At 39.0% G+C, this 16806-nt stretch overlaps 1 long non-coding RNA gene and 1 pseudogene across 1 annotated transcript in view; one reads left to right on the forward strand and one right to left on the reverse strand.

Annotated features, from left to right (window-relative positions):
- LOC148109146 (uncharacterized) overlaps positions 1 to 16806 on the reverse strand; it is a 523556-nt gene that overhangs the window by 13112 nt on the left and 493638 nt on the right. The window lies entirely within an intron of this gene.
- On the forward strand, positions 5043 to 7237 carry LOC123794922 (pumilio homolog 3-like; annotated as a pseudogene).

Genomic DNA, 16806 nt, shown 5'->3' on the forward strand with positions numbered 1-16806 from the left:
ATTAAATAAAATGAAGGAAAAAAAGATGATTGAGAGCAAGAGAGAGATCAAGTCATTGTTTCCCATTTTACTCAATATAAAAGTTAAAGTCCTAATCATGGCCACCAAACCCCAACCTTGATCCAGCTTCTGGCTACCTCTGTGACTGCATCCTCGGCTACGTGTCCTCCTGTTTGATATGTTCTGCCTACACGAGTTCCCTTCCAACATTCTAGGCACTCTTTCTGCTGTGAGGATTTTGCACTGCCTTTCTCTCTGACTGAAAAGTACTTCTTCCAGATATTGCCTGCTTGCTCCCTCACTGCCTTCATATCTGTGCTGAAACGATCTTCCATTATTGGATGACCTTTTCTGATTCATCTACATCAGATTTCAGCCCTCATCCCCAGGGTTACTGCTTTGTACAACTCCAGGGAGTGGCATTCACATCACGGATGATGTGAACTGTGCCCCTTGGAACTGGGCAGTGTACAGCCTGACAAGCTATACCCAATGGCTCTGTCCACCCCATTTCTCCACCTGCTTTATTCTCCTTCATAGTACTTAATACCACCTGAAATCATTTATTAATTATTGTCTCTCTCGTCCTACTGTCATGAAAGCTTCGTCTGTTTTGTTTACTACTTTGTCTCTAGAGATTGGAACAGCACCTGTCTTGTAATAGATACTTAGTAAATATTTACTGAGTGGATGCCTGAAAGACCTCTGGCAAGTTACTTAGCCTCTAGGCTTGCACCATCCAACATGGTAGCCACTAATGAGATGAGATTATTGAGCACTTGAAATATGCCTAGTGTGACTGAGGAATTGAACTTTGAAATTTTATTTTTTTCAAAGATTTTATTTATTTATTTGAGAAACAACAAAAGCAAGAGGGATCACAGGTGGAGAGGGAGAAGCAGACTCGCTGTTGAGAGGAGAGCCCAATGAGGGGCTCGATCCTAGGACCCTGAGATCATGACCTGAGCCAAAGGCAGATGCTTAACCAACTGAGCCACCCAGGTGCCCCTGAAATTTTTTTAATTAAAATTTAAAAATGGAAGCAGTGTAAAGTAATTTGCCATTAAACTCAAATTTACTGTTTTTATAGGACATTTCACTTTAACCATTGCAATGCATGAGATATTAAATTCTTTTTACTTTTTTAATGTGGATACTAGAAAGTTTAAAATTACATGTGGCTTGCATTGTACTTCTATTAAACTTTTAATTTTATTTAGTTTCTTCATCTGTAAAAGGATGATAATGACTCCTATCTCACAGGGGTATTGTAAAGTTTAGATGAGGGAAAGTTGCAGGAGACATGTGGCCAAAACATTCCCAAAGCAAAGGAGAGAGCCACAACTCAGACTTGAGTCTTTCTTACCCCAAAGCCTGTGCTCTGAACCATCAGATGATATTACTTATTAACAAACCTTTATCAAGCAAAATGGCATTTAAGACTTAAGAGGGGAATCTCTAGTTCCTAGAAAGAGTCCATTTAACCAAAAATAAGCAACTTCAAAATTGGATTTGATCCAGTGCTTCTCAAACTTCATGTGTAAAGATCCTTGGAGAGTGTTTTGGCCTTATTATTTGGTGTGGGAGAACTCTATATGATAATTTACAATTTTCCTCTTATATTTTAATTCTAAACATTGACATATGCATATTATAAATCATATGGATGAATATTTTGCAAATGGACAAAGCTATGGGATTTCTATGCTAGCTTTTGTGACTATTGTAATAATTATCCAGAGGGAGGACAGGGCTGAACCTTTAATTCAGTGTTTCTCAAGGTAGGGACCAAGGACCACAGGAGGCACCTTAAAGGTCCGCACGATTTTATTTTATATTTGTGATTTTAAAGGATTCAATGCATAAGACGTAACCAATCCAACACTATCTCAGTAGAATTAGTGCTAAGAAAAGGAGATCAGAAGAGAGAAAACGAGGCATTTTTGACTGGTAGAATCCAATTCAATTTTACTCAAATGCTTTGGATTATTCCAGAAAATACACATTACATTCTGTAAACTGATATGCACCTAGGTATTATTATGATTTTCCTTTACACTATTCATATATATATGCATACATATGTATGTATTTACATATGAATATATATTCAAGTGGTCATAAACATATTTTATATGATTATTTGCCACAAAATTTGGAAAATATTCCATACAAGAATTTTGGGCATCATCAGATCATCTGGACCCACCTCATGAAAAGTGTTCTTAACTCCCTGCTGCACCTGGAGGGACCATTCTAATTGGCCTCACAATATACCCAAGGGTTAAATTAATTTATGTGAACCTCACAGCTGGACAGCTACCCAGCACTATATACCAGCAGCTGTTTGACACAATAAACCAAGAATCAGATTTTCTTGCAGCAAAAATAAATTTTTAACAACATCTCCCATTTCCACAGAGGCAGAATACAAGATATGATTTCTGTATGAGATGATTGTGATAGAAGCCTCCTCGGAGGAAGGGTGTCATTTTCTAAGTCAAGTCCCTGTCCTGCCACATTATTTAAGCACAACATGACATGGAAATACATTTAATAGGATTTGGCTACAGGCAAAAAGTCTGAAAAAAAGTACAGGGATTCTAAGAATTTGCTGCTGAGTTATGCATGGAATTCAGAATTTACTAGAATTGAAATCCCTAAGACAATCTCTGGCTCATAACAAAACAAAACAAAACTCTCAAATGTAGTTATACTAGTACACCCATTATAATAATAGTCATCATATTCCCAGAACCAAGGAGAAGATCAAAAATGCATCTTTATATTTATTTCACAATTCAACTCCATTGAAATTATTTTTCTTCAGCACATGCTAAATAACTGGCACTTCAACAGAACCTTTACATTTACCTATTTATTAGTAACAACAGACAGCTATAGCACTTGCTCAGGTGCATGACATATCCATAATTTTGCAACAATATTGCAAGGCAGGTATGATGCTCTCATCATCTTTGATTCAAGTGTTTGGAATATAATGTGGTAATGAGTCATCTTGCACCACTCATAGAAGGGAAGCCTGTTTAAGGATGGAAAAACAACACAGAATAAGCCTGGATCCCTGCAACCCCTTATGGAGCAGAACTACCATCCCAGCTCTGGCCAACTACCCCAAGACTATTATGTGAGGTAGAGAAATATACTCTAAGTCACTGTTGTTTGATCTCTTTTACATATGTATAGGTATAGATAATCACCGGCAGTCCAGCTAATGTAAATCCCACACAAAATTGCAAGCTAGGTCACTTAGAAAAGAGGGAAATTCTTATTTTTAGGCCAAGAAAATAGATACTGTTAGAACCACTGGGTAACTTCTGGGAAGATAAAGAAAAAGTGGAACAGCATAAAACTTCCATTGTTTAATTATAATAAGATCTAAGAGAAAATATAAAATATATCTAAGAAGGCAAAGAATACAGGAGAACAGAGCTAGTCATTGAATCCTGAACCTGGTACATAACGCAAAAGGAAGGCTGAACAAGACAGAATGTTTTCAGGGAAAAAAGACAATTACAGACACATGTTAGGCACCAAGAACATATTTATAAAATTTTGTCTATTAAATTTTAGCCTTTTGTTAAAAAATATATTATGTATTTAATATCAATCGTTTAGGCCAATGATCAGCAAAATTTTTCTTAAAGGGCTAAATAATATTTTATGCTTTGTGGCCAAGGGGCAAAATCAAGTATATTACATAGTTACTCATATAACCATGTAAAACTATAAAAACTATGACACAAACAAGTGGAAAAACATTTCATGCTCATGAATTGGAAGAACAAATACTATTAAAATGTCCATACTACCAAAAGTGATCTATAGATTTAATGCAGTCCCTAACAAAATACCAAGTATTTTTTAAAGAACTAGAACAAACAATCCTAAAATTTGTATGGAACTACAAAGGACCCTGAGTAGCTAAAACAATCTTGAAAAAGAAAAACAAAATGGGAGGTATCACAATTTCAGATTTCAACTTATACTACAAAGCTGTAGTAATCAAAACAGTATGGTACTGGCATAAAAATGGATGCATAGATCAGTGGAACAGGATAGAAAGCCCAGAAACAAACCCACAATTACATAGTCAATTAATCTTCGACAGAAGAAGCAAGAATATGCAATGGGAAAAAGACAGTCTCTTCAACACATGCAAAAGAATGAAACTGGACCACTTTCTTATATGATACAGAAAAATAAACTAAAATGGATTATAGACTTAAATATGAGACCTGAAAACATATAGGGCCCAGCCAGGAATTTCTGACTTTGGCCATAGCAACATTTTTTCTAGATATGTCTCTTGAGGCAATGGAAATACAAGCAAAGATAAACTATAGGGATACATCAAAATAAAAAGCTTCTGCACCGCAAAGGAAATAACTAAACTAAAAGACAACCTACTGAATGGGAGAAGATATTTTCAAATGACATATCAGATAAGGGGTTAGTATCCAAAGTAAATAAAGAATTTATACAACTCAACACCCGAAGAACAAGTAATCTGATTAAAAATGGGCAGAAGACATGAACAGACATATATTCAAAGAAGACATCCAGATGGCCAACAGACACATGAAAAGATGCTCAACATTACTCATCAGCAGGGAAATGCAAATCAAAACTACAATGAGCTATCACCTCTTATCTGCTAGAATGGCTAAAATAAAAAAAAAAAAAAAAAAAAAAAAACAGAACAAGCAACAGGTGTTGGCAAGGTTGTGGACAAAAAGGAACCCCTGTGCACTGCTGGCGGAAATGCAAACTGGTGCCGCCACTGTAGAAAACAGCCTGGAGATTCCTCAAAAAGTTAAAAATAGAATCACCTGTTGATCCAGTAATCACACTACTGTGTTTACCCAAGAAAAACAAAAACACTAATTCAAAAGGATATATGCATCCCTATGTTTACTGTAGTATTAGTTACAATAGCCAAATTATAGAAGCAATCCAAAGGTCCATGGATAGATAAATGGATAAAGAAGATGTGGTATACACATGTGTGAACTGCTGTGATGGAAGTCAAAGGGGAAAAAAAATAGATCACAGGAAAAGGTGCAAAGACATCACAAGAAAAAAACACATTTCATAAAAACAATGATTCTGGTTCACTGAAGACATTTCCAAGAAAAGTTATCAAGGAAAATCACATCGAATAACTTTGAGAAATGTGCCCCAAAACCTGGGAAAAAAAGGTGTAAAACAGTTTAAAAACAAGCAGCAAGGGGATAAAATACCAAAGAACAAATTCCAGCAAGCAAATCAGCAGGAAGAGAAAATTCCAGGGGGGCCGTAAATGTGATGAATCAGCAGCCAAGAAACCTAAGTGGGATGACTTCAAAAAGAAGAAAGAACTAAAGCAAAGCAGGCAACTCGGTGATAAAACCAACTATGACGTTGTTCTGGCAAAGCAGATTTGGGAGATCTTAAGAAGAAAAGACTGTGACAAAGAAAAGAGAGTGAAGTTGCTAAGTGATTTGCAGAAGCTGATTCAAGGGAAAATTAAAATTATCACATTTGCCCATGAGTCAACTTGTATGATCCAGTATTACGTTCAGTATGGTAATGAAGAACAGCAAAAACAGGCTTTTGAAGAACTGCAAGATGATTTGGTCCAATTAAGTAAAGCTAAATATTCCAGAGCTATTAAGAAATTTTTCATGTATGGGAGTAAGCCACAGATTGCAGAGATAATGAGAAGTTTTAAAGGCCATGTGAGGAAGATGCTCTGGTACGCAGAAGTGTCCACAATTGTAGAATATGTGTACAATGACGAAGCCATCTTGGAGGAGAGGAACATGCCAAGGGACGAGCTCTATGAGAACACATTTCAGCTTTACAAGTCAGCCGATCACCCAACTCTGGACAAAGTATTAGAGGTATAGCCAGGAAAAATAGAGCTTATCATGGATGCAATGAAGCAGATTCTAACTCCAATGGCCCAAAAGGAAGCTGTGATTAAGTATTCATTGGTCACAGAGTGTTCTTGGACTTTTAAACCTATGCACCCCCAAAGCTAAGATCAGAAAGATAAATATCATATGATTTCATTCCTATGTGGAATTTAAGAAAGAAAATAGATGAACATAGGGAAGGGAAGGGAAAATAAAGATGAAATCAGAGAGGGAGACAAACCATTCCCTAACTATAGGAAACAAACTGAGGGTTGCTGAAGGGGAGGTAGGTGGGGGAATGGGGTAACTGGATGATGGGCACTAAGGAGGGCACTTGATGTAATGAGCAATAGGTGTTAATATGCAACTGATGAATCATTAAATTTCACCTCTGGAACTAATAATACACTATATGTTAATTAAATTGATTTTAAATTTTTAAAAAAAGGATTAAAGCCATCTGTGAAGCAGGGATATACCTGGAACATACAAGATGGCACTAGAGTGGCCATGCACTGTCTGTGACACAGCACACCTAAGGACAGGAAAGTGACTGAAAACAATCAAGACTTATGTTGAAAAGGTGGCTAATGGCCAGTACTCCTACTTGGTCTTACTGGGGACATTTGATTGTATTGATGATACTAAGCTTGTGAAGCGGATAATCATATCAGAAATTATTAATTCCTTGTCTAACATATGAATGACAAATATGGAAGGAAGGTCCTATTGTATTTACTAAGTCCCAGTGGTCCTGCACATACAGTCCAAGAAATATTGAGGTTCTGCTGAAAGGAGGTGGAAACACACACAGTCTGCCCACCAGAGCTCCTAGAGTCCATCTCTCCAGCTTTGTTAAGCTGACTGCAAGGACATTCCCAAGAAGTGGTGGTAGATAAGTCTGTGAGTGTGTTGGTGTCCAGCATTCTAGGAGTTGCCAGTGGAGATGGTCAGCCTGCCATGAATGCCGTTGCCAGCTTGGAAGCAGGAGAGCAAGGACGGAGAGCTTCACGTTGCAGAACATTCTGCAGGACATCTAGTTCTGAAGTGGTTAATAGAACAAGAGAAAAAGATGAAGGAAAGTGGAAGAGAAGGGTTTTTTTGCAAAAATACAGAGTATGTTGATATGAAGAACCTGAAGCCCTGGGCTAGTGTAAAACTGAGATGCCATTACTCTTCCTAGCCTTCTCCGGAGTTCTGATCAAGAAGTTGCAAACAAAATCAGGGCTGAACTGAAAGGCCTGATTCCCACATTGGAGAAAAATGAAAACACCAGCAAAGGAATAGAAATGCTACTTGAAAAACTGGCTGCATAGGGAAAACAGTTAAAAACAAGATGGAATCATTTTTCCTGTTCTCTTTACCCAGCATGGAAAAGAAGAGCTAGGATCCACCTTCCTGGGAATCTGGGTGCTCTTTATAGGAGTTTCTTCTTTGTATAAGAGTGTATTTACAGTACAGTTCTCAAAAAAAAAAAAAAAGGTGGTATATATACATATACAATGAAATATTATTCAGCCATAAAATGGATGAAATCTTGCCGTTTGTAACAACATGGATGGAGCTAGAGAGCATAATGCTAAGCAAAATAAATCAGTCAGAGAAAGACATATACCGTATGATTTCACTTATATGTGGAATTTCAAAAACAAAACAAAGGAAAAAGAGAGAGACAAACCAAGAAACAGTTAACTATAGAGAACAAACCGATGGTTTCCAGCAGGGTGGTGGTTGGGGGCATGTGTGAAATTGATGATGGGGATTAAAGAGCACACTTATCACGATAAGCACTGAGCAATGTATAGAATTGTTGAATCACTATATCGTCTAGCTGAAACTAATACAACACTATATGTTAACTGTAGTGGAATTAAAATTAAAAAAAAAATAATTATTTAAAAAAACGTAAAAACCATTCTAAGCTTGAGCCTCGTACCAGATTTGGTCTTTAGGCTGTTTGTCCACTCCTAATTTAGACCAATGAAGCAGCAGAGTAATAAGGAGTCAGACTGAGTAAAGAAATCTGAAGTCAAAATAATTAAAAATGAATGTGTGGTAAATCAACTTTTGATGGGTTCCCATTTATTGGAAGCCCAAATTCCTTCATGTGACCTTTCAAAGGTGGCCCCTTGTGATGTATAGATGATGTATCTGATGGATGTATAGATCCATCAGACTGCTCATTATTTTCTAATCACATACACCATTAGGCCTATGTGCCTTTGTTCCTGCTTCTTCCTTTGCCCTCCCCTGCCTTACTTGCCTAGATAATTCACTTATAGGTTAGATCCTGTTGACATATTCCCTCCTCTATATAGCCTTTTCTAGATGCTACCACACCTCATGCTCTATGTCAGTATCACTCTTCCTGTGCTTTGATACTATTTTGTTCATGCCTCTATCATATACCTCTCTTGTGTACTAGATATGGTGATTTACACAGCTATCTTTCCAGAGTATAAGCAGGGACTAGGTTTTTCTTCAGCACTGTGGACAGTGTGCACCCCACAGCTATACTCATTGAAAATAATATTTATTGAGAGTCTCTTTTGTGTGAGGCACTGTTTTAAGCTCTTGCATTCATTATCTTATTTAATTCCCATAACTCCCATCTCAAATAAGCTTTAATTTCCTCATTTTACAGATAAAAAGCCCAGAAAAATTAAATAAATTGCTCATGGCTTCAAAACCAGGAAAGTGACAAAGCTCGGACTCCAACCCAGTTCTGACGGATCCAACATCCATACTCTTGAACTGTTATGCTGTCTCATCAATTGTTGAATAAGCAAATGAAATCTGTACTTGAATTAGGCTAATATCATTCCCTGCTGAAGCATCTCTAGGATGTTTTAATTTTTTAAAAAATGCAAATGGTTTGCAGTTAATATCATAAGTATTCAGAGGTAGAAAGAACCTAAAAGAGCAACAGGTCTGGCTTGTTTTTCAGATAGTAAAACAGCAACTATGAGGAAGCACTTATTTTTAACCTAAGATCACACAACTTAAACCCCAACTTCCTGTTTAGTCTAGGACTTTCTGCACCATATTTTGACCTCTCCAGCACTTTCACAAAGCTGTCCCCTAGAGTCAACCTCATCCCACACCAATGAATTGGCAGACTCGATGCTAACCTTCAGCATACATGGTGAAAATGAGGTCTTTACAATGAGTTAAAATTGAGTTTGGCTCTTCCAATTGCATAGATATTCATAAAATAAACAATATTGCCTTTGGTTTCATTTTGAAATAATATCTTAGAGTAGGCTATTTATTTGCTAGAGAGAGAGCAAGCGAGGGACAGAGAGACCGACAGAGAGCACAAGAATACAAGCAGGGGAACAGCAGGCAGAGGGAGAAGCAAGTCTCCCTGCCTGACGCAGGACTCGATCCCAGGACCCTGGGACCTGACCCAAGCCAAAAGCTTAACCGACTGAGCCACCCAAGTGTCCCAATATCTTAGAGTAGGTTTGATGATTCTCTTCAGGACCGCTTTTATCCTCTGCCACTGGGCTTACTCTTAATGTAGGATTTATCACAATGCATCGTCTTTGGCTATTTATTAATCTGTCTCTTGCACTCGGTGCTGAGCTCTCCAAGAACACGGACCACATTTGTATCCCTATTGCCTGGCACAGTTTTTGCCACAGAACTGGTGAGTATCTGTGAAGATTTACTGACTTGCTGAATTAAGGTTGGACGGGAGAGATGTGGTGAAGGGAGATCAGCAGGGTGGCTCGGTTTCTGGTGTGCCTGTGTGTCTGGAACTCACTTAAGTCATCATTGCATACTTCCCTGTTCCAGAAGATTTCCCTTGAAAAGTTGGTAGAAAATGGCTGTGAGTGAGACTTTGACAGTTTTTTTTCTAAGCCTGAAAATATTAGGAAACCCAGGTGGTCAAATTCAGTGTAATCAGTGTTTTTCAGGGAACATTGTGGATGGATGAATGCAAGCTGATTATACAGTAAATATTTAATTTTAGATTCTGATTATTTCATATTGACATTTCAGAGCAGTAAATATTTTTATGCTGGATTCAGCCTACACCATGAAAATAACTCCCTCAATGGCAGAGTCTACACATGTAATTGTATAATTTAATACTTTCATTTAAAACATTTCTACTTTTAAATATCTTTTAGATTTGAAAAAAATAATTTCTTATCTCAGAAGGCTCAACCTTAGACTCTCTGGGCCAGAGACTAATTAGTATTTCACTAGGAAAATGGAAGGCTCGCGTTTCTGAAAATGACTATTTTGATTTTGGTATTTTCTATTCTCCAGTGCCAGTCAAACTCTCACGGGAACAGTCATGAAAGAGTTAAAAGAGAAACCTCCATGGAGAGACATTCACTGGGTAGCTTTTGCTTTTGCTTTTGCTAGAAAAGGGTGGTTTCAGACATTTACCGTTAGGAACAAGAACCACCCTAGAGGATTGTTAAGGAAATGCTTCTGGAGTAGTAAGTGGGCAGGTTTTTGGAGAGAACCAGCTGAGAAGATTTTTTACATTATGTGTGTGTTGGGGGTGGGGGATGTATTTAAAACCATCTGGTCTCCATAAACTCATAAGTAATTCTATCTCAAGTATTTATGAGCATTTTATAGAAGGCATTTGAAGAACTCTTCCCCATTACAAGTCTAGCACATCTCCTAATCTCTAGCAGTTGTAAAAGACCCAAGAAGAGATACTGGGAGATATCGTCATTGCCATTTGATAGATGAGCAAACTGATGGCCAGAGAAGGCTGGATGACTGACTCAAATGTCACAACTAGTAAGAGTTATAAAAAAGCCCTTCTTTCCCCTCACTTTGCGTTTTCTTTAGGAGCTCTACTGGTGTTTGTTCTAGCTTCTTCACTTAACCGACTCCTAGAGAGGTGAACTGATCTGCCTAATAGGTAAGTAGTTGAAGTGTAACTAGTCATGCTCTGCACATCTCCACTTGCCTCCTTTTCTTTTGGGAGCCAACAGTCTTGCAGAGGATATGAGTTCTCCTCTGTCCCACCATGACATAAGTCTTACCTGGTCCAGAGGCAGCCTAAATTCTGGGAGTCCATCAATGGGTCTGTTTTACTAATGGAATAAAGCCACAACCTGCAACCTGTCTTCAATCATTAATATAGATGATATTTTGGCCTCCATATATATTCTTTTTTAAAAAAAAGTTTTTATTTAAATTCCAGTTAGTTAACATACAGGTGTTATATTATTTTCAGGTGTATAATATAGTGATTCAACACTTCCATACAACCTCCGGTGCTCATCACAAGTGCACTCTTTAATCTCCATCTCCTATTTAACCCACCCCCTATCCAAATACATATATATATTTATGTTCAGAACTCAGCAGGGGAGAGGGATGCTACTTAGACTCCAAAGAAAGTAACTAGCAGGGTCAGGATTCAAATTCTTCAAAGCTCATGCTCTAAAATTACTACTCTAGTGGCAGCAACATTAACAATCACTGAGTAATCCGTAGGCTTCCCTACATTTTCCGGCCTTTCTTGTAGCTAGCCTGGGGTCCTGTTACAAATTTTGGCTAATGACCTATGAGCAAAAATGTTATGTGTTATTTCTGGGTAGCAATGGTTAAAAGCTGGTGCACCTTTCCATTGCAACGCATGCTGAGATGGTGGCACTACCCTCTCCCTTTAAGAAGTAGGGAAGCCCAGAGATCCTGGATCCTTAAGTGGCCACATGGAACAGCCTGTGTTCCCTAATCACATTAGGCTTCATGTAAGTAAGAAAAACAAAATCTGATATGTTTATCTCCCATCCAGAGATTTGGGAGTTACTTAGTTTCAACAGCACAGCATAGTCAAGCCTAAATAATGTCTCTCACAAGGAAGGGATAAAGGAAATAAAGGCCAGTGTAGATATGGACAAGTGAACTCCAGGCTAACACAGCGACAGCACAGCAAATAAGGGATCTCTGCAGAGTCATGATAAAACAAGTGTCAGCCTACTCATTTCTTAATGAGGGCCTTCCTAATACATTAGCTAATATGACATATCTTACACCCCCACTAAACTCTAATCTCTTTTAGGACAAAGATGATACCATAGCCATCTCTCTGTCCTCAGGGCTCAGCACAGTTCCTGGGGCCTGTCAAACTGTCAGTATATGGCTGTTGAGCAGAAGCAAAATGAAGCATTGGTAATGAATACCAGAGCTGCAGTGGAGTTATTATGCTTTTGTATTATTTGTAATTATCATTAGCATAAATTATACATCTATTCAGCATAAATATATACATATATTTATGTTTAAGTTAACTATTTAGTAAACTGAATATAGTTCATTATATAATAATCAGCCTTTTATTTTAAACAGGCATTTGTGTTTCGGAGGTCAGGCCCGTCAAGGCAATTAATTCAGATTGCCCAAGTAAGGGGAGAAATAAAAGCTTGTGTTTTGAAGATTTATTAACAAAAATATCCCAAGACTCAAGAGGAGATAGAAATTTGGAGCTGGAAAAGACAACTAAGGAGAGTAGCACACAGTGGTGGAGAACATGGTTTGGGAAGTAATAATTCTGAGGACCAAGGGCTAAGAACTGGAGCAAGGGTTATCACTAAGGGCATCTGGGGTGGAACAGGCATTTAAGGAGTGAAGTGGAGCCTACATGAAGACAAGCCAGTGAACCCAGCATATAACCCAGGAGACACTGTTAGAGCATGGATGAGCAGTGCAGACAGATGAAGGAAAAGGAGAGCTCTTGCCATGCTGAAGACCGTCTACAACGTGATCAGGAAAACCTTCTTCAGCTGGCAGACAAGGGGTCCCTTCCCCGTGACAGAGAGAAGACCTTCTGTTTATCACATTTAAGACCCAGGGTTCTTGGACAGTCTGGGAGCTAATAGGGGTGATAGAACCCCAAGAGGGAAATGCTGGGTTTTGTACTAACCTGGAGGATGGAAGCTGGCTTTACTACAAATTGAACAGATGAAGACGATAGCTCTTATATGCCAAGGTTTTGGAGCAATTCGTTCCTGTTACATTTTTAAGGCCTTGTCCCAGGCTCATGGGCAGATTACAAAGAAACATTTGGCAAGGCCCTTGACCTCAAGAATCCATCCAGCTTGTTGGGAAACAAAGAGGTATCCACAAAAACATAACTACTAGCAGAGTAATCCTTTATCCCATGGAAAAATTCCAGAGTTCTCAGTTTGGCTACCTTGACTATTATGAATAATATGCCCCAAAATACATCTCTTATATTTTCTATCATGAATCTTCGTCTCGCCCACTCCAGGTTCTAGTGAAAACTGGTATTCTCATTTATCCCCAAATAGGCCATGTCTTTTAACAGACTTGCATTGCTATTTTGTCTGATTGAAATACCTTTGTTTGCCTCAGACATTCGCACTCAACCCACAAGATCTAGTTGTGATTTCTCTCCTTTGATACTTTTCTGATTCTCTCAAGGGAAACTGAGAGATACAGAGAGAGAGAGATACAAAGAATATTAGTATTACTGAACTCATATTATGTGCCTGTCACTGCCACTGCCTGAATTGTGTCCCCTAAAAATTCATATGTTGAAGACCTAGCCCCCAGTGTGACAGGAACTGTAAGAAAACAACTAAGAATAAAGGAGTCATAAGAAGGATTAGTGGTCTTCTAAGAAGAGTCACCAGAGAGTTCTATGAGAGACACAGTGAGAAGGCGGCAATCTGCAAGCCAGGAAGAGAGCTGTCACCATAATCCAACCTTGCTGACACCCTGATACCGGACTTCCAGTTTCTAGAACTGTGAGGAGAAAAATCTGTTGTTTAAGCCACCCAGTCCGTGGTATTTTGTAATGGCAGTCTGAGCTGACAAAGATGGTCACTGTGTCTCTTTTTCTACATTATGTCCTTCAGTGACCCCAACCACCTGAACAAGCATCATTTCCCCCTTCCACGAAGAGAAAAGCAGAGCTCTGAGAGGTGAAATAATGTGCCAGTAGGCATGTAGTAGAGATCTGAACCTGGGTTTGTGTGATTGGAAGGCCCGAACTCTTTCTACTCCACGTCCCTACCTCCCAGGCCTTCCTCTGGACCACCACCACAGTACCTGGCACGCCCCTTCAAACCACATGGCAATGATCTGTTTTCCTTGCTAAACAGTACAATAAAGTGGTAGATTTTTTTTTTTTTAACCTGAGAGAATCTGAACAACCAACTGATAATTAGAATGAATAAGAGGTATCCTCATCAACTGTTACAGAAACCAGAGGCATGGAGAAATCCTTTAAGCTGGGAAGGCTATGCTTTTAGCCAAAAAAAGAAATATGTAGTGAGTGTTCATTCCTTGCCAGGGACTGTTATTCGCTGGGAGCAAAGAAAAATAAGAGATCATACTGGCCCTTGAGGAACTCACAGTTGAGCAGAAAGAAGACATTACATGTTAGTTTTCTGTTCTCACGTGTCATCTGATTGGGATCTGGCTGGATGTGTGGGAATCAGCCTTGACTAAGCACTGGAATCATCTAGGAAACTTTAGAAAACACTGATGGCTGGAACCCACTTCCAGAGATTTTTATTTAATTAGTCTAGGATATGGTCTGGCTATCAAGAGTCTCCAAGTGATTCTGATGTGCATCCAGTGTTGAAAATCAGCAGGCTGGGAACCTAGAAGGAGCAGGGGGCTTCCAGGTTTAACAGAAAGAAAGAGAGTGGGAGGAGGGCAAGAGCAAAGCAGAGGCACATATAAGCAACAGTCACTGCTATTCTGCATTTAGCAGCATTTAACAAGTGCCCATATTGTGAGAAGCACTGCAGAGGAACTATTAATACAATTCAGAGAGCGTGCATTAAGAGCTAAAACAAACAACACAAAAAATCAAATACCGCTGTTTATTTAGCGAATGTCTTTCAAGGGGCTGTAAGTACTAGAAAGACATTATCTTAATAAGCTCCCATCATCTCTGCCAGGTAGGGGGCAGGTTAGGCTTTTATTAAATGATGCCATATTGAAGTACATTCTTTGCTTGAATCAGAAACTAATGTAATAAAAACTATGGGGACCAGCTGCACTTAACGTCGTAAGAGGCATAACTCAGCATAGCACAAGAATGTCCCTAAAGATGAGACCTCAGGGGACAGGTTAGGAAAAGAGGCCTGAAGGGAGGCTACAGAGTATCTTTGAAGGGAAAACAGAAGTAATGTAGTAGTAATAATACTTTATTACTATTATTATTATTCAGTCTTACAATGTCAGGCGTCTTGTTTTGTTTTCCATGTATCATCTATAGTATTCACCCTGTGAGGCAGGTGCCCCCACTTTATAGAGGAAAACCATGGTACACAGAGAAGTGACTTGCCCAGAAGCAAACAGCTTTCAAGTGACCAAGTTAGGTTTTGAATCTAGATCTGATCTGAATGAAACTCTATAGCCAGTTCTCTTAATTTTGGCATTCTTTTAAGGGAGGATGAGGTGGGGAAGCAAACTGGTGAGAACAAGGTTTAAAAACAAAACAAAGCAAAACAAAACAAAACAAAAAAACCCACAACACTAAGAGTTCCCTGCAAGTCTTGAAATTAGAACACGTTCTGTAGGTGGTTGATGAGGACTGTTGAGAATGAGTAGGCAGCTGATAGCTAAAGATGTCTACTAACTGTTGAACGGGCTGCAGACTTCAGAACAAGAGCTGTGGAAGGGGTTGCAGGTGGAAGCTCAGGGGAGGCATTTCATCATCTTTAGCCAACCCAAGAGCACTGTTGACAGTGTTCAGGCCAGGGCCATGGAACTGAAAGAGGGGGAAATGAGTGGTTACTATGCATTAACCATTGAATTAATGTTAAAGTTTGTGTTTTGCTTAAACTTCATCCAGTAGTATGCTAACAGCACTTGGGTTCAGCACACACACATACCTGTTAGTATTCCAGGACACCATATATATGACCATATACACAAAATAAAGTGGGAGAGTCAGATAATTTTCAGCCTAAGCCTTTGGGAACAGCAATAAAACACAGAGTTTCTGGGGTAAGCCCAACATCATCCCACTCCTTTGCTTTTCATGTTTAAGATACTACTTATTGTGCACTAACCATGAGCCAGGCATTGCGCTAAATGCCTTAAATATATCATCTCATTTAGATAATACAATAACCACATGAAGTTGGTACTATTACTGGATCTGATTTGCTGATGAAGGAATGGAAGCTTTAAGAGGTAAACTGGCTCAAGGATACACAGCTAGGGGCGCCTGGGTGGCTCAGCCGTTAAGCATCTGCCTTCAGCTCAGGTCATAATCCCAGAGGCCTGAGATCGAGCCCAGCATCGGCCTCCCTGCTTGGCAGGAAGCCTGCTTCTCCCTCTCACACTCCCCTTGTTTGTGTTCCCTCTCTCACTGTCTCTCTCTGTCAAATAAATAAATAAATAATCTTAAAAAAAAAAAAAAGGGTACACAGCTAGTAAGTGGTTGAGTGAGGGACAGAACGCACCTCTTCCTAACTCCAAGGTCAATGCCCTTAGCCAGTATGCTATGATGGAAATGGAAATATGGTAAATATCATTTCTCCATGGGCATTTGCAGTCTGATGGGCTTTCATTTTCTGCAAATTCAGTGCAAGAAAACTGCATCTGATGGCAGCTACAAAAATAGATGTTAGCTATACAATTAGATTAAGGTCTAAGGAAAGAAAAGAATTCCAGGGTCCTCAGCAATGGCTAGTTCTAGGCTGTGGTACTATGCTTTAGCTGTGAGTCTGCATTTTTAGAGGGATGGTGTAGTAGTTTCTAATAGATGCTGTAGCAGATGACTGCAAATTTAGTGAGTTGAAACCACCCAAATGTATTATCTCACAGTTCTGCAGGTCAAGTCTGACACAGGTGTCATTGGGCTAATATCAAGGTATCAGGAGGGCTTGATTCCTCTGAAGACACTAGGGGAGAATTA

The sequence above is a fragment of the Ursus americanus genome, chromosome 12 (genome assembly GCF_024610735.1).
Source record: "Ursus americanus isolate L20-20 chromosome 12, mUrsAme1.1.p, whole genome shotgun sequence".
NCBI lineage: Eukaryota > Metazoa > Chordata > Mammalia > Carnivora > Ursidae > Ursus > Ursus americanus.